Genomic DNA, 25164 nt, shown 5'->3' with positions numbered 1-25164 from the left:
AAACTTCACATTTGTGAAGACTTTAAAAAGAGTTTAACTGAAAAATTCACTTCAATTAATCACTGTATTTTCTCTACAAGAAAAAAAGTTGTTATAATATCCACAAAATACATGTCTGACTTTTCTCAAAAATATTATATTACACGTCTGATTTTTCTCAAAAATATTATATTACATGTCTGATTTTTCTCAAAAATATAATACATTTAAGGGGCTTCCCTGGTGGCACAGTGGTTAAGAATATGCCTGCCAATGCAGGAGACAGGGGTTTAAACCCTGGTCTGGGAAGATCCCACATGCCACAAAGCCACTAAGCCCATGCGCCACAACTACTGAGCCTGCGCTCTAGAGCCCACGAGCCACAACTGCTGAAGCCCATGAACCTAGAACCCGTGCACCGGAACAAGAGAAGCCCCCACTCACTGCAACTAGAGAAAGCCCATGCGCAGCAATGAAGACCCAAAGCAGCCAATAAATAAATTAATTAATAATTTTAAAAATAATAATAATATAATACATTTAAGAGAGGGATTACCTTTCTTTAATCCTTCCTCTCACCAAACATAATACAGGACAAAAACTGACAAACATGGAGAAAAAAAATGAAGACATAAGGGGAGAGAAGACAAACAGATCTTGGATTCACGTTTAGTCTCATTAAATAGCACCACCTCTGGAAAGCACAAGATTTCAAAATACACACACATATCCTCTGCCAGTAAGCTATACCACAGCCAGTCTCTAATTCCATTTATAGGGCTGTTGAGACTTTTTAAATGACTTCCATTAAAATATTTTCTTTGAAACAAACTATAAAATCAGACCTTATGTACACTCTTTTATGCAATTATTGATTTTGGTAGGGTAGAGGAATTTAAGAGAGGAAACACAATCAATATAGCTACGTGGAGGCTACCAATCTAGACATTCATTATAAAATAACTAAGAATCACTTTAGTTCAAACTACCACCACATATCTTTTCATTCAACAAATACGTACCAAATCAGGCTCTGGGCTAGGACCCACTGCTCTCAGTGAGCACATATTATACACTAAACTAGACTGAGGCTCTTAGGTCCCTAAGGTTCCCTTTTCTAGATTTGATATATAGATCTTGCATGGAAAATAATGTCCTACTGCCAATGTGTGAGCTAAAAATTTGACCTGTAATTGTTTAATTCTCTTCTGGACCAGTTTCTCAACCCCTGTCCTATTCACATTTTGTACCGGATCATTCTTTGTAGTGGGGTGTTATCCTGTGCATAGCAGCATCCCTGGCCTCTACCCACTAGATGCCAAAAGTACCCTCCCAGTTGTGACAATGAAAAACATCTCCAGACATTGTCAAATGTCCCCTAGGGGGCAAAACCACATCTCTACCCCAACCCCCACTGAGAACTACTATTCTATAGACCACCAAAACCATTTGAGAAACTTTTGTTTTTAAATTCAGATTCTGCAACTTCACACCCTCTAGGATAGATATAACCAAAAGACAGATTAAGTGTTGACAAGAATATGGAGAAACACGAAGCCTCATATGTTGTTAAAGGGACTGAAAAATGGTACAGACACTTTGGAAAACCAATATAGCAGCTCCCCAGAAGGTTACACCTAGAGTTACCATTTGATCCAGCAATTCCACCCCTAAGTACATACCCAAGAAAAATTAAAACAAATGTCCACACAAAAATGTGTACTCAAATGTTCACAGTAGCATAATTCATAACAGCCAAAAAGTACAAACAACCCTAATGTCCATCAACTTATGAATGTATAAACAAAATGCAGTATATTCATACAATATTATGTGTCCATAAAAAGGAATGAAGTACTGATACACGCTATAATACAGATGAACCTTAAAAACATTATGCTAAATGAAAGAGGCCAGTCACAAAAGATTACATGTTGTATGATTCTATTTATATGAAACATCCAGAATAGGCAAATCTATAGAGATAGAAAGTAGATTAGTGGTTGCCTAGGGCTGGGGCCCAGGGGTTGGGGGGTAGATAGAGGAATTAAGGGGGTAATGGCTAAGAGGGGCAGGGGTTTTGTACGGTCTAACAAAACCTTCTAAAATCAATTGTGGTGATAAATACACAACTCTGAAAATACTAAAAACCACTGAAAGGTACACTTTCAATGGGTGAATTGTAAGGTATGTGAATTATATCTCAATAAAGCTATTTTTAAGAATTCAGATCCTATACTCCACCTCAGATCTAATAAATGAGAATAAAAGGCAGAAAGCCAAAACTATTTTAAAAGACCCTCCAGGTGATCCCAATGAAGCTGGTGTGGGACATTTGGGGTTCACTACCAGATAGTGATGAACATCCCAAACCACAAGCTGCAGAGACTGGCAAAGAGGAAACAGCTTGCTGAGCACTTCTCAATGGTAAACTGCTTGTAAAAGAATATGAAAACTAGTAACTTGGTAATTTTTTTTCCTTTTTCTAAATTTAATTTTTTTTTCATAGCATTACTTATCCCTTTTGGAAAGGAAAAAGTAAATAAATATGATTATTAAGTTTTAAAAATATGATCAATAACATCTCAATTTCATGTCTAATTAATGACTCCATGCTAAGTTGAAAGATTGCTTGTTAAACAAATTATGACATATGCACCTTCATATTTCAAGAAATAGAAACTAAAACAACTCTATATATTACAAACTTCTACATCTATGCTCATTTGTAAAGTGATTTTATAATTATTAGTTTCAGTTTGACATACAGTGCAACTATTCACATGATACTAAGAAAAAGATTATACAGAGTGGAAAAAAATGAAAGAGTAATAATTTTTAATTAGATCTGCTACATGAACCCAGACATCTAATACTAAAAGTTCCAATCTATGAAATTTAAACTTCCCAATAAATCTGAACATCTGGAATTATACTACACAGCAATTAGAAAAAGTTGCACTATGGAAAATGATTTAAATCATTCTGGCTTATGTTTTGCAAACTCCAGCAGAAAACTAATGCTAGGGTTCACTGAAACAAACACTGCTGGTATCTCCTATTTCCTCCAAGAAAAAACAAGAAAGCCATTATTATCTCTGATTTTCTCCTGAAGAGTATAATGACCCCTCTTATGACATAATGGAAAATATGAACAAGAATTTTAATCAAAATAGCATTTATAAAGACATGTGGATACTTTTAAACTTTAAAATCTAAATACCTACCCATACACCCAGAGTTTCTGAAACTAATGGCTAAATCTGGTTTACTTCAGACTCCCTTTTGTAAAAAAGCAATGTCTAAACACTGAGATTCATGTGAAACAGTACATCCTTTATTTGTACAGGAACTCTCTCTCAGGTACTTAACCTAGCAGAGTAATACATACACGGATCACCTCCTGAATGTGATTACATTACAACTTAATTGATACCACAAAAAATGGCATTATATGTAAGTATTTATTGACAAAGAATGATGCTTATAATAGTTAAGTGGAAAGTTCTTAAATAGTATAAACAATTCATATTTTAGCAAGAAAAATATGTATGCATATTCACAGAAAATAGCTGAAAGAATATATGTCAAAATTTGTTATTCTTTTATAATTTTTGTATGTTCTAAATTTTCTACATTAAATATATATTCTCATAAACAGAAAAATAAATATCATTTTAAAAACAATATAAAAACTTTTCTGCTTTTATGAAAACAGAGAAGATCTACCTTTTCCTCTTCCTTCCACTAGGTACAACTAAAAACCCTGGACATTATACATACATAAAACAAACGTTAACACTCTGAAAGGTGGAGAGAATAAGTTAGAATGGCAAGGGACCTTGGGAACCTGAGGAACAAAAAAGTGATGAGTTCCCTGGGTTTCCTTTTTGCCTTGCAGATCTCAATATTGGAAATGACGAGCCTGGCAACCTAGAAACACCTAAGAGTACAGACAAGAAAAACTCCAACAAAAGCCTGCTCACTTCAGCCAAAGGACCAGGAAAGGGGCAGCTTAGCAAGATAGAAAACTTTTAGACAATAAACATTTTACTCCAGCCAAACACCACAGAAAACACAGTGGGCCCAACACCACCCATACAGTAAAGGCTAAGCCCTCTCCAGGCTGGAATGAGGCACCCAACACCCTCTCCAGGGTGAAGTCAGAGGCCAAGGAGGGGAGCCAGGACTTCACCCCTGCAGTCGGCAAAGGCACCACAGTGTCAGTGAAGACCACTTACAGAGCCTGGACTACCACCATATTATATCAATGTAAATGGCGTTTCTCTAAAAACTAAACATGCAACTACCATATGACCCAGCAATTACACTCTCAGGCAAACTGCCAAACTGTTTTCCAGAGGAGCTGTACCATTTACTGTTAACTGTTTCTATGTCAATACCCTGGTTGTTATACGGTTTTGCAAAATACTACCACAGAAGGGAAACTGGACAAAGGGTACAAGGGATCTCTCTGTATTGTTTTCTTACAACTGCATATGTATCTACAATTATCTCCAAGTTAAAAGTTTAATTAAAAAACAGAGTTTAAAAATTATATTAAAAACTACTATTGATAACTATGTATAAAGTAGATAACTAATGAGAACCTACCGTATAGCACAGGGAACTCTACTCAATGCTCTGTGGTGACCTAAATGGGAAGTAAGTCCAAAAAAGAAAGGATATATGTATATGTATAGCTGATTCATTTTGCTGTACAGTACAAACTAACACAACATTGTAAAGCAACTATACTCCAATAAAAATTAATTTTTTAAAAAAACTGACAAATATACTAAATATTTGGACTTCTTAAGGCAGGACTTACATAGTCTTATAGCCATAGCACCTAAACTGAACCTAGAACATATCAGACACTCAAGAAACACTTATTGGGGAGTTCCCTGGTGGCCTAGTGGATTAGGATTCTGAGCCTTCACCACCGTGGCCTAGGTTCAATCCCTGGTCATGGAACTGAGATCCCACAAGCTGCACGGCACGGCCAAAAGAAAAAGGAAAGAAAAAAAAAGAAAAGAAACACTTATTGAATTAGATTGAACAATATAAGCAACATTTCAAAAATAAGATGCTTAAAAAACCAAACAGTTCCATTTCATTGGCTTTAAACAAAACAACCTTAAAACAAGTGTCAAAAAAAAGTCTCTTTCAAGAAAATAAAGTATCCTGGAATTTTTCCACAAAGAGAACAGTGACTCAGACTTAGACTACAATGAGCTAGAAAGATATTACCTCATCATTTTAGTCAATTTATTGCTGGCTTGTTAGGGAAAATAAAAACAAGAAGAAAGAGAAAGAAAGCTTGCAGGGCTTAAAAGTACCATGTATGTCCACCCCAATGCTCATAGCAACACTATTTACAATAGCCAAAGGACTTCCCTGGTGGTCCAGTGGGTAACACGCCATGCTCCCAATGCAGGGGGCCTGGGTTCGATCCCTGGTCGGGGAACTAGATCCCACATGCATGCTGCAACTAAGAAGCCTGCTGCCACTACTAAGACCTGGAGCAGCCAAATTAAAAAAAAAAAAAAACAGCCAAGACATGGAAGCAACCTAAACGTCCATCGACAGATGAATGGATAAAGTAGATGCAGTACATATATACAATGGAATATTACTCAGCCATAAGAAAAAGAATGAAATAATGTTATTTGCAGCAACATGGATGGACCTAGAGATTATCATACTAAGTGAAGTAAGTCAGAAAGACAAATACCATATGATATCACTTATATGTGGAATCTAAAATATGATGCAGGGCTTCCCTGGTGGTGCAGTGGTTAAGAATCTGCCTGCCAGGGCTTCCCTGGTGGTGCAGTGGTTGAGAGTCCGCCTGCCGATGCAGGGGACACGGGTTCGTGCCCTGGTCCGGGAAGATCCCACATGCCGTGGAGCGGCTGGGCCTGTGAGCCATGGCCGCTGAGCCTGCACGTCCGCCCTGTGCTCCGCAATGGGAGAGGCCACAACAGTGAGAGGCCCGCGTACCGCAAAAAAAAAAAAAAGAATCTGCCTGCCAATGCAGGGGACACGGGTTCGAACCCTGGTCCAGGAAGATCCCACATGCTGCGGAGCAACTAAGTCCATGTGTCACAACTACTAACAGTCTTTGTTTTTTTTGTGGTTTTTTTTTTGCGTTACACGGGCCTCTCACTGCTGTGGCCTCTCCCGTTGCAGAGCACAGGCTCCGGATGCGCAGGCTCAGCAGCCATGGCTCGCGGGCCCAGCCGCTCCACGGCATGTGGGATCTTCCCGGACCGGGGCACGAACCCGCGTCCCCTGCATCGGCAGGCGGACTCTCAACCATTGCACCACCAGGGAAGCCCACGTCACGACTACTGAGCCTGCGCTCTAGAGCCTGCGAGCCACAACTACTGAGCCTGCGTGCTGCAACTACTGAAGCCCGCACACCTAGAGCCCGTGCTCTGAAACAATAGAAGCCACCACAATGAGAAGCCTGCGCACCGCAAGGAAGAGTAGCCCCCACTCATCACAACTAGAGAAAGCCCGCGTGCAGCAACGAAGATCCAACACTGCCAAAAATAAATAAAATAAATAAAATTTTAAAATAATATATGATACAAATGAACTTATTTACGAAACAGAAACAGACTCACAGACATAGAAAACAAACTTATGGTTACCAAAGGGGAAAGGGGGTAGGGGAGAGAACAATTAGGAGTTTGGGATTAGCAGATACAAAGAACTATATATAAAACATATCAACAACAAGATCCTACTATGTAGCACAGGGGAACTATATTCAATATCCTGTTTAAACCATAATGGAAAAGAATATGAAAAAGAATATATATATATATATGTATAACTAAAATCACTCTGCTATACACTAGAGACTAACATAACATTGTAAATCAACTATAGTTCAATAAAAATAACAAAATATAAACCTAAATTGAAAAAAAGAGTACCACATATGAAATTTGAAATTACCATATAGCAGAGATTCTTTAGAAACCAAGAAGCACACATAAATACTATGTATACCCACCCACTTTCAAATGTCCTTAGGCCAAAAACCTCATTCTACTCGCCTGACTCTTCGTCAGTATGTCTGATTTTACCTGGTCTGGCTAAATGGGATGTATCTTGAACAGAATGTCTTTAAGATTAACTGTCACAATTGGTGACCATCTCCTTTTACCTGACAAAACCGTCATTTAATAACAAAACAGTCTCTGATTCTACCAGAAAGACCCAATCAATTCATTAATGAAAGGAAAAAAATGTATACAGGGACCTGTGTTGTCACTTCACTTAAAACCAATAAAACAGCCATCTTTTCTGACATAAGTTCCCCTGCATGGACACCTGATCTGAAAATAAAGGTGCAGCATCAGCAGCCTTCATGATTAGTAATGAAAGTGAAAGTAGAGTTAACAGCCAATTAACAGACTTCATGACTGAATAATGCAAGTAAAAGTACAGGGTTACAGCCAAAACTACATAAACTAAGTTGATAAAGATAAAAACTACCCAGGATATCAACTTTAGAATAATGGCCAACTATCCTTACTTTGATTCTTTATGGTCCACTAAATCTATGGACATATGAAGCCTTAATTATTTCAGAATTAAACTACTCTTGAATGTCTCTCTCAAACCTCTGGTCTTTAAAATCCCAATCATACAGCTTTTTTTCTTTCCCCCCAATCATATAGTTTTTAATATACACAGGTTCAGGAAGTGTCAGTTTGCAGCAGAACTCTGCAGTAAACAATAAACAGTTCCATCACCAAAAGATACCTGGGTCACATCCCAACTAGTACAAACTCAGGCATTCATAACATTACTAATCCATTTCCTTTGGAATGTTATACAACACAAGGCAAGTCATTATGTTGACCTTCCTTGCCTACTAAAAAGTCTTAACAGTTATGCTCCTGAATGCTGCAGAAACTGCAACAGAACAAAGTCCCAGAGAACCCATCAAAACTAAGGAAGGTTAGGGAATTCTCTGGAAGTCCAGTGGTTAGGACTTTGCGCTTTCACTGCCACGGGCCCAGGTTCAATCCCTGGTTGGGGAACTAAGATCCCACAAGCCGTGCAGCACAGCCAAAGAAATTTTAAAAATAAATAAAAATAAAATTAAAACTTCTGATTTGCAAAATGGGCTGTTAAGAAAATGAAAAGATAAGCTACAGACTGGGAGAAAATTTTTGCAAAACACAAATCTGATAAAGGACTGATACCCAAAATATACAAAAAACTCTTAAGACTCAACAATGAGAAATGAACAGGGCTTCCCTGGTGGCACAATGGTTAAGAATCCACCTGCCGGGCTTCCCTGGTGGCGCAGTGGTTGAGAGTCCGCCTGCCGATGCAGGGAACACGGGTTCGTACCCCGGTCTGGGAGGATCCCACATGCCGCGGAGTGGCTGGGCCCGTGAGCCATGGCCGCTGAGCCTGCGCATCCGGAGCCTGTGCTCCGCAACGGGAGAGGCCACAACAATGAGAGGCCCACGCACCGCAAAAAGAAAAAAAAAAAAAAAGAATCCACCTGCCAATGCAGGGGACACAGGTTCGATAACTGCTCCGGGAAGATCCCACATGCCACAGAGCAACCAGCCCGTGCGCCACAACTACTGAGCGTGTGCTTTAGAGCCTGCGAGCCACAACTACTGAAGCCCATGTGCCACAACTACTGAAGCCCAGGCACCTAAAGCCCGTGCTCCACAAAAGAGAAGCCGCCTCAATGAGAAGCCTGTGCACTGCAATGAGGAGTAGCCCCTGCTCGGCGCAACTAGAGAAAGCCCATGTGCAGCAACGAAGACCCAATGCAGCCAAAAATAAATCTATAAATAAATAAATTTATATATATATATATATATAATTTTTTTTTTTTTTTTTTTCCAGTACGCGGGCCTCTCACTGTTGTGGCCTCTCCCATTGCGGAGCACAGGCTCCGGACGCGCAGGCTCAGCAGCGGCCATGGCTCACGGGCCCAGCCGCTCCACGGCATGTGGGATCTTCCTGGACCGGGGCACGAACCTGCGTCCCCTGCATCGACAGGCAGACTCTCAACCACTGTGCCACCAGGGAAGCCCTATAAAAATTTTTTGAACAAATAGATTTTTTTAAATGGGCAAAAGATCTGAACAGACACCTCACAAGAGAAGAAACATAATGGCAAATAAGAGCATGAAAAGATGCTCAACATCATGTCATTAGGGAATTGCAAATTAAAACAACAAGATAGCACCAAATATCTATTAGAAAGGCCAAAATCCAAAACACTGACAACATCAAATGCCGACTAGGATGTGAAGCAACAGGAACTTTCATTCATTGCTAATGAGAATATTAAATGGTACAGCCACTTAGGAAGACAATTTGGCAGCTTCTTACAAAACATAGTCTTACCATCCAATTCAGCAATCGTGGTCTCTGGTATTTACCCAAATGAGCTGAAAACTTACGTCCATGCAGAAACCTGCCCGTTAGTGTTTATAGCAGCTTTATTCATAATTGTCAAAACTTGGAAGCAACCAAGATATTCTTCAATAGGTGAATTTGGTTCCTCAGAATTAGAATCTCCATTATAACCATATCCTCTATATACACACTAAAATCTGAGAAGCCCTCATCTAGAGCTTCAGTTCAAGGACCAAGCAGAGCAAGGGAGACAGAAATCAGGGCCCTCCCAAGGTTAAGTCTTATAAAGAGACATCCCACTTTACCTCTCAAGGTGAACCAGATTTAAACCAAGACCCAATTTTCCACAACCCCAGGGGACACAGAGAAGCCTGCGGTAGTGGCAAAAGAACAAAAAATTCCTGAGAAATTATTGCCACAGAATATCCCTTATATGCACTGGCACCCAAGGTTCTCATAATCTGGATAAGCCAAGTACCCTCAAATTGTACACTTTTAGGTAATCAACTACTAGGACTGCCATAGAATACTTGACAGAAAAGAACACCAAGAGTAACTTCCCAACAGTAATAGTGTAAGCCAAAAGATAATGGAATGACAAATTCAATATGAAAGAAAATATAAGCAAACATACAATTCTATTCCCAGAAAAAGTACTTTTCAAGGATGAGAGCAAAACAGACATATGCATACATAGAAGGTGTTAGATTCTCAAAGGGATCTGTACTCAATAATATTAAAAACCACTTACAGGGCTTCCCTGGTGGCGCAGTGGTTGGGAGTCCGCCTGCCGATGCAGGGGACACGGGTTCGTCCTTGTATTTTTAATCCTAAGAATCTATAATCTTTATGCTTCTGATTGCCTGAATAATACCATCTCTTAATTACCACCCCAAGGCCAAGAAAGAAGCATTTGAAGAACTGTTTTAAAGAATAGCATATTTAACTGTATGATATCACTTACATGTAGAATCTAAAAAATACAACAGACTAGTGAATATAACAAAAAAGCAGACTCACAGATATAGAGAACAAACTAGTGGTTACCAGTAGGGAGAGGGAAGGGGGGAGGGGCAAGATAGGGGTAGTGGATTAAGTGGTACAAACTATTACATATGAAATAAGCTACGGGACTTCCCTGGTGGCACAGTGGTTAAGAATCCACCTGCCAGTGCAGGGAACACAGGTTCAAGCCCTGGTCCGGGAAGATCCCACATGCCGCAGAGCAACTAAGCCTGTGTGCCACAACTGCTGAGCCTGTGCTCTAGAGCCCGTGAGCCACAACTACTGAGCCCATGGGCCACAACTACTGAAGCCCGTGCACCTAGAGCCCGTGCTCCGCAACAAGAGAAGCCACCGCAATGAGAAGCCCGTGCACCGCAACGAGGAGTAGCCCCCGCTCGCCGCAACTACAGAAAGCCCACGTGCAGCAACGAAGACCCAACGTGCCAAAAATAAATAAATAAATTGAGAAAATAAGCTACAAGGATATATTGTACAACACAGGGAATACAGCCAATATCTTATAGTAACTATAAATGGACTATAAGCTTTAAAAATTGTGGGGAAAAAAAGTTTAACAACATAGCAAAAAAAAAAAAAAAAAAAAAAAAGGAAATTCTCTGGCAGTCCAGTAGGTGCTTTCACTGCTGTGGCCGGGGGATTCAGTCCCTGGTCGGGAACTAAGAGCCCTCAAGCCACAAGCTGTGGCCAAAAACAAACAAACAAACAAAACAAAACAAACAAAGAATTAAAATAAAAAAATCACCTGCTGCACGTATCACAGTGCTATGCACAAAGAAGATAACAGAAGTACCTGTGGTATTAAGCTGAACATAGTAAAAAGAATGCTAGAGATTAAACTTCAAGTCCTGACTCAGCTACAAATGTCGCATGTGACCTTAAAGAAGACAATTATTCTGGGCCTCAAAGTGGTTTCATGAGTCCATGAATTTCATGTTTCACAGCCAATTTACTATATATATGATAAAAACGAAACTTAGAGACAATGTAATTTCCATTGAAAACACCAATACACCACCAATTCCATATCCACCAAGACTATACTTTGATATGAATCACTAGGCAATATCTCACTAGCATTTTAAAGGGTACTTTCCCATTCACATATCTCTTAATTCTCACAACAACCCTGTAAGGTAGACTAGTTGAAAGGCACCCCTATTCCTGACTGATGAACTGGCTTGTTTGCCCCTGAGGCATTTCAGCAAGCCTCAGCTACACTATGCATATAAAATTGTTCAGAATATCCTTCAAACATTTCTTTGTCTCCATTATTAATGTTACCCCCATTTTAGTTTGCTAAAGAAGAGCTGTCTGGGTAGCCTGCTGACATTCACCTTAAATTATACCCAACCCAAGAGAATCACACTAAAATGGACAGTGATTGAGTACTAGGCAACCAGCTATTTCAGAGAACCTCATTCTTAGTGATCCAATCTTACCCTTGATTATTAGGTATATGACTATGCAATACTTTTTCTGTCACCGTTTAAAAAAAGACAGATGTGATTAAAACAGTGAGATTTTTCCTATTTAACCTATTAAATTAGCAATTTTTAATGTATAATTTTTTTAATGATAAAATTTTCTTAATGATAATTCTCAATGCTACCAAGGGTATGATGAAATGAGCGTTGGTAAGAATGTATAATTTTCCAGAAAGCAATTTTGCAAAATGTATCAAAAGCCTTAAATTTACACACTGTCTGACTCAGTAATTAAATATATATTTAAGAATCTAGGGCTTCCCTGGTGGCGCAATGGTTAAGAATCCGCCTGCCAATGCAGGGGACATGGGCTCGAGCCTTGGTCCGGGAAGATCCCACATGCCGCGGAGCAACTAAAGCCCATGTGCCACAACTACTGACCCTGCGCTCTAGGGCCCGCAAGTCACAACTACTGAAGCCCGCGTGCCTAGAGCCCGTGCTCCACAAGAGAAGCCACTGCAATGAGAAGCCCACACACCACAAGGAAGAGTAGCCCCCGCTCACTGCAACTAGAGAAAGCCCGCACACAACAACGAAGACCCAACGCAGCCAAAAATAATAAATAAAATAAATGAATTTAAAAAAAAAAAGAAGAATCTATCATAATTTTTTTTTTTTGACCATACTGTGCAGCTTACAGGATTCTGAGTTCCCGGACCAGGGATTGAACCAGGGCCCTCTGCAGTGACAGTGTGGAGTCTTAACCACTGGACCACCAGGGAATTCCCCCAAGGATGCTTTTTTTAAAAGAATTTCTTGGGAGTTCCCTGGTGATACAGTGGTTAAGACTCTGAGATCCCACTAACGGGGGTTTGGGTTCAATCCCTGGTCAGGGAACTAAGATTCCACATGCCAGGCAGCACGGCCAAAAAAAAAAAAATTTCTTCATGTCTGGTAATGAAAGGTAGACAAAACAATAACAAAAGAACAGGGGACTTCCCTGGTGGTCCAGTGGCTAAGACTCCCAATATTGGAGGCCCAGGTTTGATCCCTGGTCAGGGAACTAGATCCCACATGCATGCCACAACTAAGAGTTTGCATGACACAACTAAGGAGCCCATGGACCACAACTGAGAAGCCCACCTGCCGCAATTAATGAGCTCACATGCCACAACTAAGGAGCCTGCCTGCCACAACTAAGACCCAGTGGAACCAAATAAGTAAATAATTTTTTAATTAAAAAAATAAAGTGATAAAGTCAGAAGTAAGGAGAAAATAAAGCATAAAGTTTTATTTCTAATTACCTACTACTAGGATCTGATCTTGGCATTCTCTAGGTGAATATTTTCTTAATCTATTCAAGGAAAAATAAAGAAAGAACATATCAAAGTTATAGACATAGAAAGGATAACAAAGGCAAAGGATAACAGAATCAGGATTCCCCTTTGGAACAATGGACAGAAATCAGGAGTTACAGAAGGAATATAGGAGTGTAAAAAAGTCCAACACATAGATTCAAAAAACCAACCAGGGGCTTCCCTGGTGGGACAGTGGTTAAGAATCCGCCTGCCAGTGCAGGGGACACGGGTTTGAGCCCTGGGCCAGAAGATCCCACATGCCGTGGAGCAACTAAGCCCGTGTGCCACAACTACTGAGCTTGCGCTCTAGAGCCCGCGAGCCACAACTACTGAGCCCATATGCCACAACTACTGAAGCCCACACGCCTAGAGCCTGTGCTCCACAACAAGAGAAGCCACCGCAACGAGAAGCCTGCGCACTGCAACGAGTAGCCCCCCCTCACCACAACTAGAGAAAGCCCACGCGCAGCAACGAAGACCCAACGCAGCCCAAAATAAATGAATTAATTAATTTTAAAAAACCAAACAAACAACCAACTGAGGACAAAGACTTGGGTTAATAGCAGTTCTAGAGAAAAAAAGACTTACAGGTGACCTTACTACCAGACAAGTATAAACTAACACTGAAAAGTGGATATTGAAAGAAAAAAGAACCTAATTTATTCTAAAGCAATATTGATGGAAACTAAGCTCCCCAAGGGCAGGGATCATTTTAAATTCCTTAATCACTTTACTTTCAGGGCCTAATACAGTAGTATCTGGATCAGAACATATGTGACAAACTGACAAACTGTAGCATGTCCAGAGGATGATGCCCAACATGGTAAAAAGTTTAGAAAGCACATTTCAGAAGAGGTGGCTAGAAGGAAAAAACTGTTTAGTCTGGAAAATAAAAAATTTAAGTGGGACAAAATAACTGTCACTGAATAGCTGTAAAGTGGAGATTGGAGCTACAAGGAATAATTGTAGACAGCAAAATTAGAACCAGTGAATAAAAACTGCAGGGACGCAGCTCTGAGATAATTATCAAGGAAGTCTTTCTAAATGACAAATTTGCAAACCTGGAATTGATAGCCACCAGCTGTGAAGTCCCTGTCTAGGGGAATACTTCCTAAAAGAGAGGACTGGATGAATCACTTATACTGTGTGAAAAACTGCACTAGATTATCTCTAAGATCTCTACCAAGTCTATGATTCTACAAGTAGGAAGAAGTCCAGTAAAGGAATTATTTTTGCTCTCAACACTGCCAAAGTTTAAAAAAAAACCCTAAAACCCAGAAATTTCTTTAATTTAAAGGAACAATCCCACCAAGAAGGGATAAAGGTTGACCTATTGGTCAAGATACTTGATATGAAGAGACCGCTTTGCTTGGGATTAAGCTTTTCATTGGGAGTGAGAATAGGTCACCAATTCCAGCTACAGTCACTCACTTCCTGTTTGGCCAGGGGCAAATGACTTCACCTCTCCACTGGAACTGAAATATAGTAATTTAAAATACCAATATTACAGGAATATAATTTAAATTAGTTAACTGCAAAATACTTTAGAATTTACCTTATGTGACAATTAAAACTGTATTTTCCACCTGAAACTAACATAATATTGTAAATCAGTTACACTCCAATATAAAATAAAATTTAAACTAAAAAAAAAGAAATACTAAAAAAAAAAACCCTGCATTTTCCTACTTTACACATACACTACGGTTGAACTATTAAGTAAATCTATTATAAATAATAAGAGCCAAGTTTCTCACTGACAGAGAAAGAAATTACAAATAAGCAAGGAGGTGAATGCTAGAATGAACTCTGTGGTGCTGGATTAGAGTCAGAAGAGACCAGTATGAACCCATGTTTATATTTATATACAGACAGATACAGAAACAGATCTGTGTAGGGACTTCCCTGGTGGTCCAGTGGTTAGGACTCTCTGCCCTTTCACTGTTGAGGGCGCAGGTTCAAACCCTGGTCGGAGAACTAAGATCCTGCAAGCTGCGAGGCATGGCCAAAACAAAACAAAACAGGTATGTGTATACCTGGGTCAGTATACATACATATATTTCCCAGCTCTGTTCCCTAAGAGTGCCAGGAAGCAGTGATATCCCAATAGCAATGAGTACACCCAGTTCATTTAGAAACCAAACCTTGGTTTCTAAATATTCTTCTACAATAAAAGAAACCAGAGCTCCTTGAAGAAATGGTTGGTTCTAGGGCCAGGGCAGGGGAAATAAAGATGAGACTGGAGCATCTTGCAGCACCAGAAAGTAAAAATGTGATCCAAAAAAAAAAAAGGGGGGGGGGCCTCATGTCAAAAGAACATAGGTGGCAAATGGCCAAAGCTATAAGAATTTATGCAACAAAATATAGTACTGGATTACAATCCAAAGGGAGAAAAATATTCATGAATCCATACTGATATAAATGATTAAATAAATAAATGGGGGACAGGCACAAATCTTCCTTACAGAAGAATTCCAAATAATAAATGTAGGAGGAATGAGGGAAACAGAAAATCACCACTAGAATAACACAATAATTGCTGCTGCAGGCAAGTTTCACTGCCGAATGCTAAAATTAGTGGATGAAACTTTAAGAATATCACATCTTTGTTTAGCCTCACAGAGATATTTACTAATTACTGTGGGTGGTTTTAACTTATGCTCACAAATTCTTTGATACTCATCCCTTCAGGAGGTGGAGCTTAAATTCCCTTGCCCTAGAGTGTGGGCTTGACTTGGTGACTCATTTCTAGCTTCTAACAAATGAAGTAAGGAAACGGGAAAAGAGTCACTTTATTGAAAGCAGGCAGCCACACGACCTTCAATCAAGCTACCAAAGTTAACATCAGTAATAAATCGTGTTGATATCAGATATCCTCTGATACAAAATATGATGGGACAAGAAGGGCATACGATCTCTCTGGTAATCTTCCCTAAAATGCCTAACCTCAGGCTAATCAAGAGAAAACAGAAAATGCAAATTCAGGAACACTTTATGAATGACCACTATTCTTCAAAAGTGTCAAGCGTCCATATATATGGAATTTAAGAAAAAAAAATGTCATGAAGAACATAGGGGTAAGACAGGAATAAAGACACAGACCTACTAGAGAACGGACTTGAGGATATGGGGAGGGGGAAGGGTAAGCTGTGACAAAGCGAAAGAGTGGCATGGACATATATACACTACCAAACGTAAGGTAGATAGCTAGTGGGAAGCAGCTGCATAGCACAGGGAGATCAGCTCGGTGCTTTGTGACCGCCTGGAGGGGTGGGATCGGGAGGGTGGGAGGGAGACGCAAGAGGGAGGGGATATGGGAACATATGTATATGCATAACTGATTCATTTTGTTATAAAGCAGAAACTAACAACAACAACAACAAAAAGATCCTTGCTTGTGACCGCACAACTGATAAATGACAGAGATGGATCAGAACCTGGAGCTCCTGAGCCCTAACCCCTAGTCCTGCTGTCAGATCCTTTCCCCTTCCTACTGGACTCAGAGTGTGCCCATAAAGTAATTAAACTTCTTCCATCGGAAAAAAAATAAAAATAAAAAATAAATTAAAAAAAATAAAAAATAAATAAAGTGTCAAGCATCAAAAGCAAGGAGAAACCAAGAAACTGTCACTGGTTGGGAGAAACTAAGAAACCATGACATCTAAAGTGCAATGTGGTATCCTGGATTGAATCCTGTAACACAAAAAGAGTACCAGTGTGGAAAAACTGGGGAAATCAGAGGAAAGTCTGTAAGTTAGTTGATACCATTAAACTAATGTTGATTTCTTGGGGCTTCTCTGGTGGCGCAGTGGTTAAGAATCTGCCTGCCAACGCAGGTGACACGGGTTCGAGCCCTGGTCCGGGAAGATCCCACACGCCGCGGAACAACTAGGCCCATGCGCCACAACTACTGAGCCTGCACTCTGGAGCCCACAAGCCACAACTACTGAGCCCGTGTGCCACAACTACTTAAGCCCGCGTGCCTAGAGCCCATGCTCCGCAACAGGAGAGGCCACCGCGATGAGAAGCCCGCGCACCGCAATGAAGAGTAGCCCCCGCTCGCCACAACTAGAGAAAGCCTGCGCGCAGTAACAAAGACCCAACACAGCCAAAAATAAATAAATACATTACTGGGAGCTTCCCTGGTGGCGCAGTGGTTGGGAGTCTGCCTGCCGATGCAGGGGGCGTGGGTTCATGCCCCGGGTCCGGGAGGATCCCACGTGCCGCGGAGCGGCTGGGCCTGTAAACCATGCCTCTGGGCCTGCGCGTCCGGAGCCTGTGCTCCACGGCGGGAGAGGCCACAGGAGTGAGAGGCCCAAGTACCGCAAAAAAAAAAAAAAAAAAAAAAACTAATGTTGATTTCTTAATTTTGATAAATGTATGATGATTATATAAGATGTTAACATGAAGGGAAGCTGAATAAAGAGTATACAGAAATTGTGTACTATCTTTACAACTCTAATCTAAAATTATCTCAAAATAAAAGGTTTTTTAAAATTGCATTTACCTTGTAAAATTAGGGAGAGTGAGGAAAGGTTATAAATACATTTCAGGGCTTCCCTGGTGGCACAGTGATTGAGGGTCCACCTGCCAATGCAGGGGACACGGGTTCGTGCCCCGGTCTGGGAAGATCCCACATGCCACGGAGCGGCTACGCCCGTGACCCATGCTCACTGAGCCTGCGTGTCCGGAGCCTATGCTCCGCAACGGGAGAGGCCACAACAGTGAGAGGCCCGCGTACCGCGCAAAAAAAAAAAAAAACATTTCAAACGATACTTAAATGCAAACTAACAAAATGGATTTTACGGGGCTTCTCTGGTGGCGTAGTGGTTAAGAATCTACCTGCCAATGCAGGAGACATAGGTTCGAGCCCTGGTCCGGGAAGATCCCACATGCCGCAGAGCAACTAAGCCCGTGCACCACAACTACTGAGCCTACGCTCTAGAGCCCACGAGCCACAACTACTGAAAGCCCACGTGCCACAACTACTGAAGGCTGCGTGCCTAGAGCCTGTGCTCTGCAACAAGAGAAGCCACCGCAATGAGAGGCTGACGCACCGCAACGAAGAGTAGCCTCTGCCCTCCGCAACTAGAGGAAGCCCACACACAGCACCAGACGCAGCCAAAAATTATTTATTATTATTTTTAATGGGTTTTACGGTGAGAAGATTAACTTTTCAACCTGTAAAGAATCACAAAAGTACATTCGGCTGACTTTCAAGCTTAAAATTTTAATGACATACAAATTAGTTCCCCTAAGGTCTGCGTTGAGAAATTAGCCTACAATGCTCTAAGAAGGTAGTGTGTACAAACCCCTCATATATATCAGTTTGCTCTATCCCCTTTCTTGACCCTCACTGTCCTCAACATACTCACTCCTAGCAATAAGGCCACAGTAACCTGGTTCTAAGAGTGCCATTTAGAAGGACAAAGTGAAATCAGTTGATATCTACTCGGTTTCCTTTTCACACTGAGCAAGTCAAATGAACTACACCAAGATGACTTCAAAATGTTCCTCTCAGATTTCTCGCTTTTTAAAGAAAAATAAAACCTACATATCAACGACTGATGCTTAATATTTAAAAAGGAGGAGGAGAAGGAGGAGGAGGAAAATAGCCATGTCAAAAATTTGAAGTATCAACAGCAAAAGTTTACACAGCCAAAGGATGGACCATCAAATTCAGAAACAAGATTAGGAAAAAGAACAAGACCCTAAGATCAATAGGAACCATATCTCTAAAACTAAGCAACCTATCTTGATGTAGGTGGGAGGTTCAAACCACACAAGGGAACACTCATTCCCACCCCCACCCTACAACCAAAATTAAAACTGCAAGCAAGGGCTTCCCTGGTGGCGCAGTGGTTGAGAATCCACCTGCTAATGCAGGGGACATGGGTTCGAGCCCTGGTCCAGGAAGATCCCACATGCCACGGAGCAACTAGGCCCGTGAGCCACAACCACTGAGCCTGCGAGTCTGGAGCCTGTCTGCAACAAGAGAGGCCGTGACAGTGAGAGGCCCGTGCACTGCGATGAAGAGTGGCCTCCACTCGTTGCAACTAGAGAAAGCCCTCGCACAGAAACGAAGACCCAACACAGCTAAAAATAAAAAAATAAAAACTGCAAGCAAGTATCTTTCCTTGTTCTCAAGCCATTTTGAAAAAGTATGACAAACTTGTCCTACTCTCCCCTGAAAGCCAATTAATTAATAAAAGTTTTCATACCCTCTAAAAAAATAAAGTTAAGCCACTAGTCATAAGAAAGACAGGTGTTTCCTTCACTGTCAGCAAACAATGGAAAATGCCTTTTTTAATATGTAATATAAACTTATTTATAAATTTGGGAATTTTAACTCAAGTAAGTATATGCTGGTATGACAAATATATGAAGAGACGACTTAAAAAACTGAGACAGTGGGGAAATGTGTGAGAACCTCCCCAGCACTGTCCAACATAAATATTCCATAAGTTACGGAAAAAAACCCAAAGGAACTTTTTGGCCAACCCAATAGGAGTTTGCATAGTGGAGAAAGAAAGCAGACCCACTAGGTTTCTGTGACTTGATTAAAACATCCCCTAAGAACCTACAGTGCCCTTAGTTTCAATTCTATAATCAACTGCATCCTTATTACTGATTTGGCTGCCCAGAAACAAAGGAGGTGCCCTGGCCAGTGGATAATTAATTCCCATGTGCATACGGCACTTAAAACTTTGGACATAAATAAGTTTTTTAAATTTTTAAATATTTATTTATTTTGGCTGCACTGGGTCTTCGCTGCGGCACGCGGGATCTTCATTGCAGCATGTGGACTCTTAGTTGTGGCATGCATGCATGAATGCAGGATCTAGTTCCCCAACCAGGGATTGAACCCAGGCCCCCTGCATTGGGAGCACAGTCTTACCCATGGACCACCAGGGAAGTCCCTGACGTAAATAAACTGATATCTGGCTTATCAGTCTCCAGTGAGATTACTCTGCATGAATAAATTCTTAAGTGCTTGAATCACCCCTGTGTGAACCAAAAATGTCCAGTTTCTGAACTACTGTGGGAGTCAGAGGGACCTTGGTGTGGATGCCACTTTATCTGTGTGACCTTGATTCCTGTCAGTCTCAATTTCTTCATCTGTAAATAAACACCAACAACTAGTGCCTGGAAGATGGCAAGTGCTCAAAAAATGATAGCTTTATTATATTTAGGCAAATTTGAAAGGAAGTGTATAATTGAGGTAAAAACATTTCATTTAAAAAGCAGCGGTATGGGACTTCCCTGGTGGCCCAGTGGTTAAGAATCCGCCTGCCAATGCCGGGGACACGGGTTCGAGCCCTGGTCCAGGAAGATCTCACATGTTGCGGAGCAACTAAGCCCGTGCGCCACAACTACTGAGCCTGCGCTCTAGAGCCCATGCTCCACAAGAGAAGCCACCGCAACGAGAAGCCTGCGCACTGCCACGAAGAGTAGTTCCCGCTCACTGCAACTAGAGAAAGCCCGTACGCAGCAACAAAGACCCAACGCAGCCAAAAATAAATAAATAAATTCATTTTTTAAAAAAAAGCAGCGGTATGGACCATCAAACCACATCAATTTAAAAGACATCCCCTGACAAGAGATGTCCCATGCAAGAGAGTTGAGAAGCGCAGTTAAAATGCTACAAGTAAAGTACCCCCCTGCACTGTACAGATGGAGTCTCTTGCTTAGCAACTCTAGTGTTGTCTACCAAACACCCAGCCCATAATAGTTAGAGCATGACAACTGTTCACTCTAAATCCATGTGCTCAACTTGGATTCAGAACTGATTTATAAAAATAGCTGCTGCTGCCGCTCTTTGAATCTCTTTGAGCTGATGACTGGGCAGTGTTACCCTATAGGTCTAGAGCAGCTGTATTCCCTCACCACACCCATTTCTCTGTCTGCCCAGCCGAGCTGACGGCACCCCCACCCCACCCCACCCCCATCTCTGCAGCATACTATTCTCCCTCTTCCCGGGCTGAGTGAGCAAATTACAAGCACAAATATCCCCTGATGCAATGCCACAACCATCCCTGGGAAAGAGCAGAGGCAGTTGCCAAAAGCGCAGCAGCAGGAAAATGGGCGGGAGACACACACACGCAGAGCAAGAAACACTGCAATCCTAGGGAGCCAGGGAGAGGGAATCGAGAGGCCCTGGGGAGCAATACTGTAACTGGACCGAAGAGGGTGAGGAGAAAAGGGGGTTCCCAGGAGAAAGCTGGGTAACACTAACCATTCCGAGAAGCACGTTTCACTCTAGGTCTGGGTCCTAAAACACAGACCTAAGCGTAATCACTGTCTCCTCCCCAAAGCAGCAAATGCATTTAATTTACCCATTCCTGGATGGAAGCAAAACCCTAACATCGCCCCCACCCACCCCCCAACGGGGTAATTTCACCGAAGAGCTCAAGCAACATACCAGCGGAGAACCTGGCCCATGTGCTAAATCACAATCTCTGTTCTGGGTAACATTTCCAACTGACCCCCAGGTGCCTGTCCTATCCTCGCATCCCCACCCTTTACAGCGAGCGACCCCTGCGCACTCCCGCAGCCAGAAACTTGCTTAGTCCCAAACAGTGCTAGGGCCACGCACGCAGGGAGAGCCCTGCCTGGGGCCCCGTTCTCCCGACCACCCTCCAGCCCCTCCCGTAACCCTTGACCCTGTACCCTCTCTAAGGCTCGCCTCAGCCCCACCTCAACTGACCCCCAAAGCCTCACGGAACAACCTTTGAGTTCTCCTACGTCCCCGAGCCCCACCCAGGGCCTGACCCTGCACCCTCTCTAAGGCTCGCCTCAGCCCCACTTCAACTGACCCCCCCAAACCTCACGGGACAACCTTTGAGTTTTCCTACGTCCCCGAGCCCCACCCAGGGCCCCAGGCTGCAGCCGACCCTCGCTCCCCAGGCTCAGCCCCATCCCGCGCCCCAGGCGTGGCTGTCGGCCCCACCGCTCCAGACCCCAGCAGCTGGAACTCTCAGCCCGCCCCGCCCGGCGGGTCCCCGGATAGCGCCTCGAAGACTTGGAAGATCACGCCCGCAGGCCCCGCGCCCGGCCGCCCCCGCGTCCCGAAGCCGGCGGCCACCGCCCTTCCCCGCCTCGGGCGGGCCTCGTGGGGTCCCGGGCGGCCGCGGGGCGAGGCTCGGGCAGTCCCGAGGGCAGTGGGGAAGCCAGCCCTCTGATCGGGCCCCGCCTGCCGCTGCACCTACCTGCCGCCGCCGCCGCGCCGGAGCCTGAGCCGGAGCCGGAGGGAGCCGGGAGAGGGCCGAGAGCAGCCGGGAGGAGCCGGGAGCCAGCGAGCGAGCCCGAGGGGCGGGACGCAGGGAGAGGCCGCTTCCTCGTCGCCCTCTTGAGGGCCGGCGCGAGGGAGGGACGCCGCCACCGCCTATCCCGCGGGCGCCGCGGCTCCGGCCAATAAGCGCGGTGAGGGGGCGGGCGGACGACAGAGGCGGACCAATAGGCGCCGGCCCCGCCGCCTCGACCCCGCCGGGGTAGCGGCCAAGTGGAGGGCCGTTGGGGGCGAGGTACACACGGGGGTCTTCAGACGCCCGCCTCCCGCCCGCCTGCTGCCGCCAGAGTGGCGGGAGGACAGACCGGCCTAGTCCGCTGCTCTGTGCATTGATCGTCGCTTCCTTTTAGAACTTGGTGCCTGGAGCGGGGAGGATGTGAGCGGCGGGACACACGCGGCCGGGCCTGTGGCTCCATGACGTAACCTGGGAGGGGCGCGGGGCGGGGCCTGGGGCGCTGGCCAGCTGGTCGCTGGAAAGAACCCTAGCGGGATGAGGACGCAGCTGGGGGGCCTCTCCTGGGCTGCTCTGCCACCAGCCACAAGTGACGTGGCTGTTCCAAGTTGAGATACTTTATAAGTGTAGAATACACACCGAATTTCCGAGACTTAAAAAATATATAAAATAGCTCATTCATAATCATTGATTACAATTTGGGTCATTACAAAATTGATTGCAGGTTTGAATATCTTTGGTTAAATAAAATATATTTTAAAACAATTTCATGTTTCTTTTTTACTACTTTTTAAATGTAACTACTAGAGGGACTTCCCTGGTGGCGCAGTGGTTAAGAATCCGCCTGCCAATGCAGGGAACACGGGTTCGATCCCTGCAGAGCAACTAAGCCCGCGAGCCACGACATCTGAACCCACGTGCCACAACTACTGAAGCCCGCGCGCCTAGAGCCTGTGCTCTGCAACAAGAGAAGCCACCACAATGAGAAGCCCGCGCACCGCAACGAAGAGTAACCCCTGCTTGCTGCAACTAGAGAAAGCCCGCGCGCAGCAACAAAGACCCAATACAGCCAAATAAAGAAAATAATCAAAATGTAACTAACAGAAGAAGTAGAATTACTGTTTGGTTCACATTGCATTTCTGCTGGGTAACGCTGGTCCAGAAGTTAAAAGTGATAGCTGACACTGTATTGAATGCTCAGTATATTCCAGGCACTCTAAGTATGTGATACCTAATAACTCATTTAAATCATCACAACAGTCCTATATGGTTGGTATTCATGTTTTTATTATCATTTTACAGATGAGAAAACAAACAGAACTTTAGTGACTTACCTAACTGGTGGTTGCTAGAGAGGAGGAGGGTGAGGAGTTGGGCAAAATAGGTGAAGGGGGTTAAGAGGTACAAACTTCCAATTATAAGTAAGTCACAGGGATGTAATATACAGCATAAGGAATATAGTTGATAATACTAAATACTGTAATAATTTTGTATGGTGAAAGAAGGTTACTAGACATTGTGGTGATCATTTTGTAATGTATTTAAATGTTGAATCACTGGGAATTCTCTGGTGGTCCAGTGGTTAGGACTCCACACTTTCACTGCTGAGGATATGGGTTCAATCCCTGGTCGGGGAACTAAGATCCCACAAGCGTTGGAGTGCGGCCAAAAATAAATAAATAAAAATATTGACTCACTATGTTGTACACTTGAAACTAACATAATATTGCATATCAACTATACTTAATAAAATTAAATAAATTAAAGGATAAGTGGAAAAGGGATAGCACTGCGAATTTGGAGCTCTGGAAAGGACTTTAAGCCAAACACAGAAAACTAAAATGACTGATCTGGATCACACACCAATTAATAAGACAGGTGTCTTGGCCCAAACCCAGAGATTTCCCCCTCTCACCTTACCCAGACTCCAAAGTAGGGGAACTACCATTGCAAGCCTGAATTCATTCATCCAACAGATGTTGACTGAGTACCTGCACATCAGGAAGGGCCACACAGTGAGCGGCACATGTACAAAGATAAAAAAGATAGGTTTCCTCTCGTGAAATTAGCATTACTTCACACCAAAGCCCACTGACTTGGTCTAAGCAGGAATTTACTATTGAAGAAAAACACACAGGTGGGAGCTAAAAAAGTTACTTTGCTCCTTCTCCCTGCTGCCTGGAATAACCAGCCCCTAGGCCTATCCCAGGCTTTATGAATAGAATTGGCTTTGAAATCCTTAGAAGACAGATGGCTAGGAAGATTCAAAAGTGTTGGAATCCTCCACTTCTTCCTTAATGTAATAGAATCACCATGTTCTGTGTATCCCAAGCTAGACAACCATCTCAGTTATTCCCTTCCATCTCCCTTCTCAGGCCTACCAGATGCTCCTCCTGCCTCAGAAACACCTCCATCAACACGGATGCTGTTCCCTGTTCTCTTTCCTGTATACTGCCATGGCTACTTCCAAGCCCTCTGCCAAGCTTGACAACCTTCTGGACACCCCCCCTCCAATTCATATACACCCTCCTGCACCCCTTATATACCTCTCTATTAACAGTACTCACCACATATGTGGTAATTATTTGTGTAAACATAGATCTGCCCTAATTGTTTCTCAAGGTATAGGTACTTTCTGTTTGCACACCTGCAATAGGAAAGAACATTCCCTTCAGTTCCAGGGTCCCCAGGATGAAAACATAGAGCCCCAGGGAATTCCCT

General features: G+C 42.9%; 1 protein-coding gene across 12 annotated transcripts in view; it reads right to left on the bottom strand.

The window, feature by feature from the left end:
• The window catches only part of MAP4 (microtubule associated protein 4), a 170668-nt gene extending 148027 nt beyond the window's left edge, over nucleotides 1-22641 (bottom strand). For 5 of the 12 annotated variants that reach the window (XM_082637954.1, XM_082637955.1, XM_082637945.1 and 2 more), the window contains exon 1: nucleotides 22411-22573. The gene's annotated coding sequence lies outside the window, so the exon portion shown is untranslated. Of the gene's footprint in view, nucleotides 1-22410 lie in introns of all 12 variants that reach the window. The other 7 variants (XM_082637949.1, XM_082637951.1, XM_082637953.1 and 4 more) reach the window with 6 other exon arrangements.
• Between the last annotated feature and the right edge of the window lie 2523 nt (nucleotides 22642-25164).

Source organism: Mesoplodon mirus (assembly GCF_964341445.2).
Source record: "Mesoplodon mirus genome assembly, chromosome: 12".
Classification (NCBI taxonomy): Eukaryota; Metazoa; Chordata; class Mammalia; order Artiodactyla; family Ziphiidae; genus Mesoplodon; species Mesoplodon mirus.
Note: the sequence above shows the minus strand (reverse complement) of the source record. Positions and strands in the feature narration are given on the sequence as shown.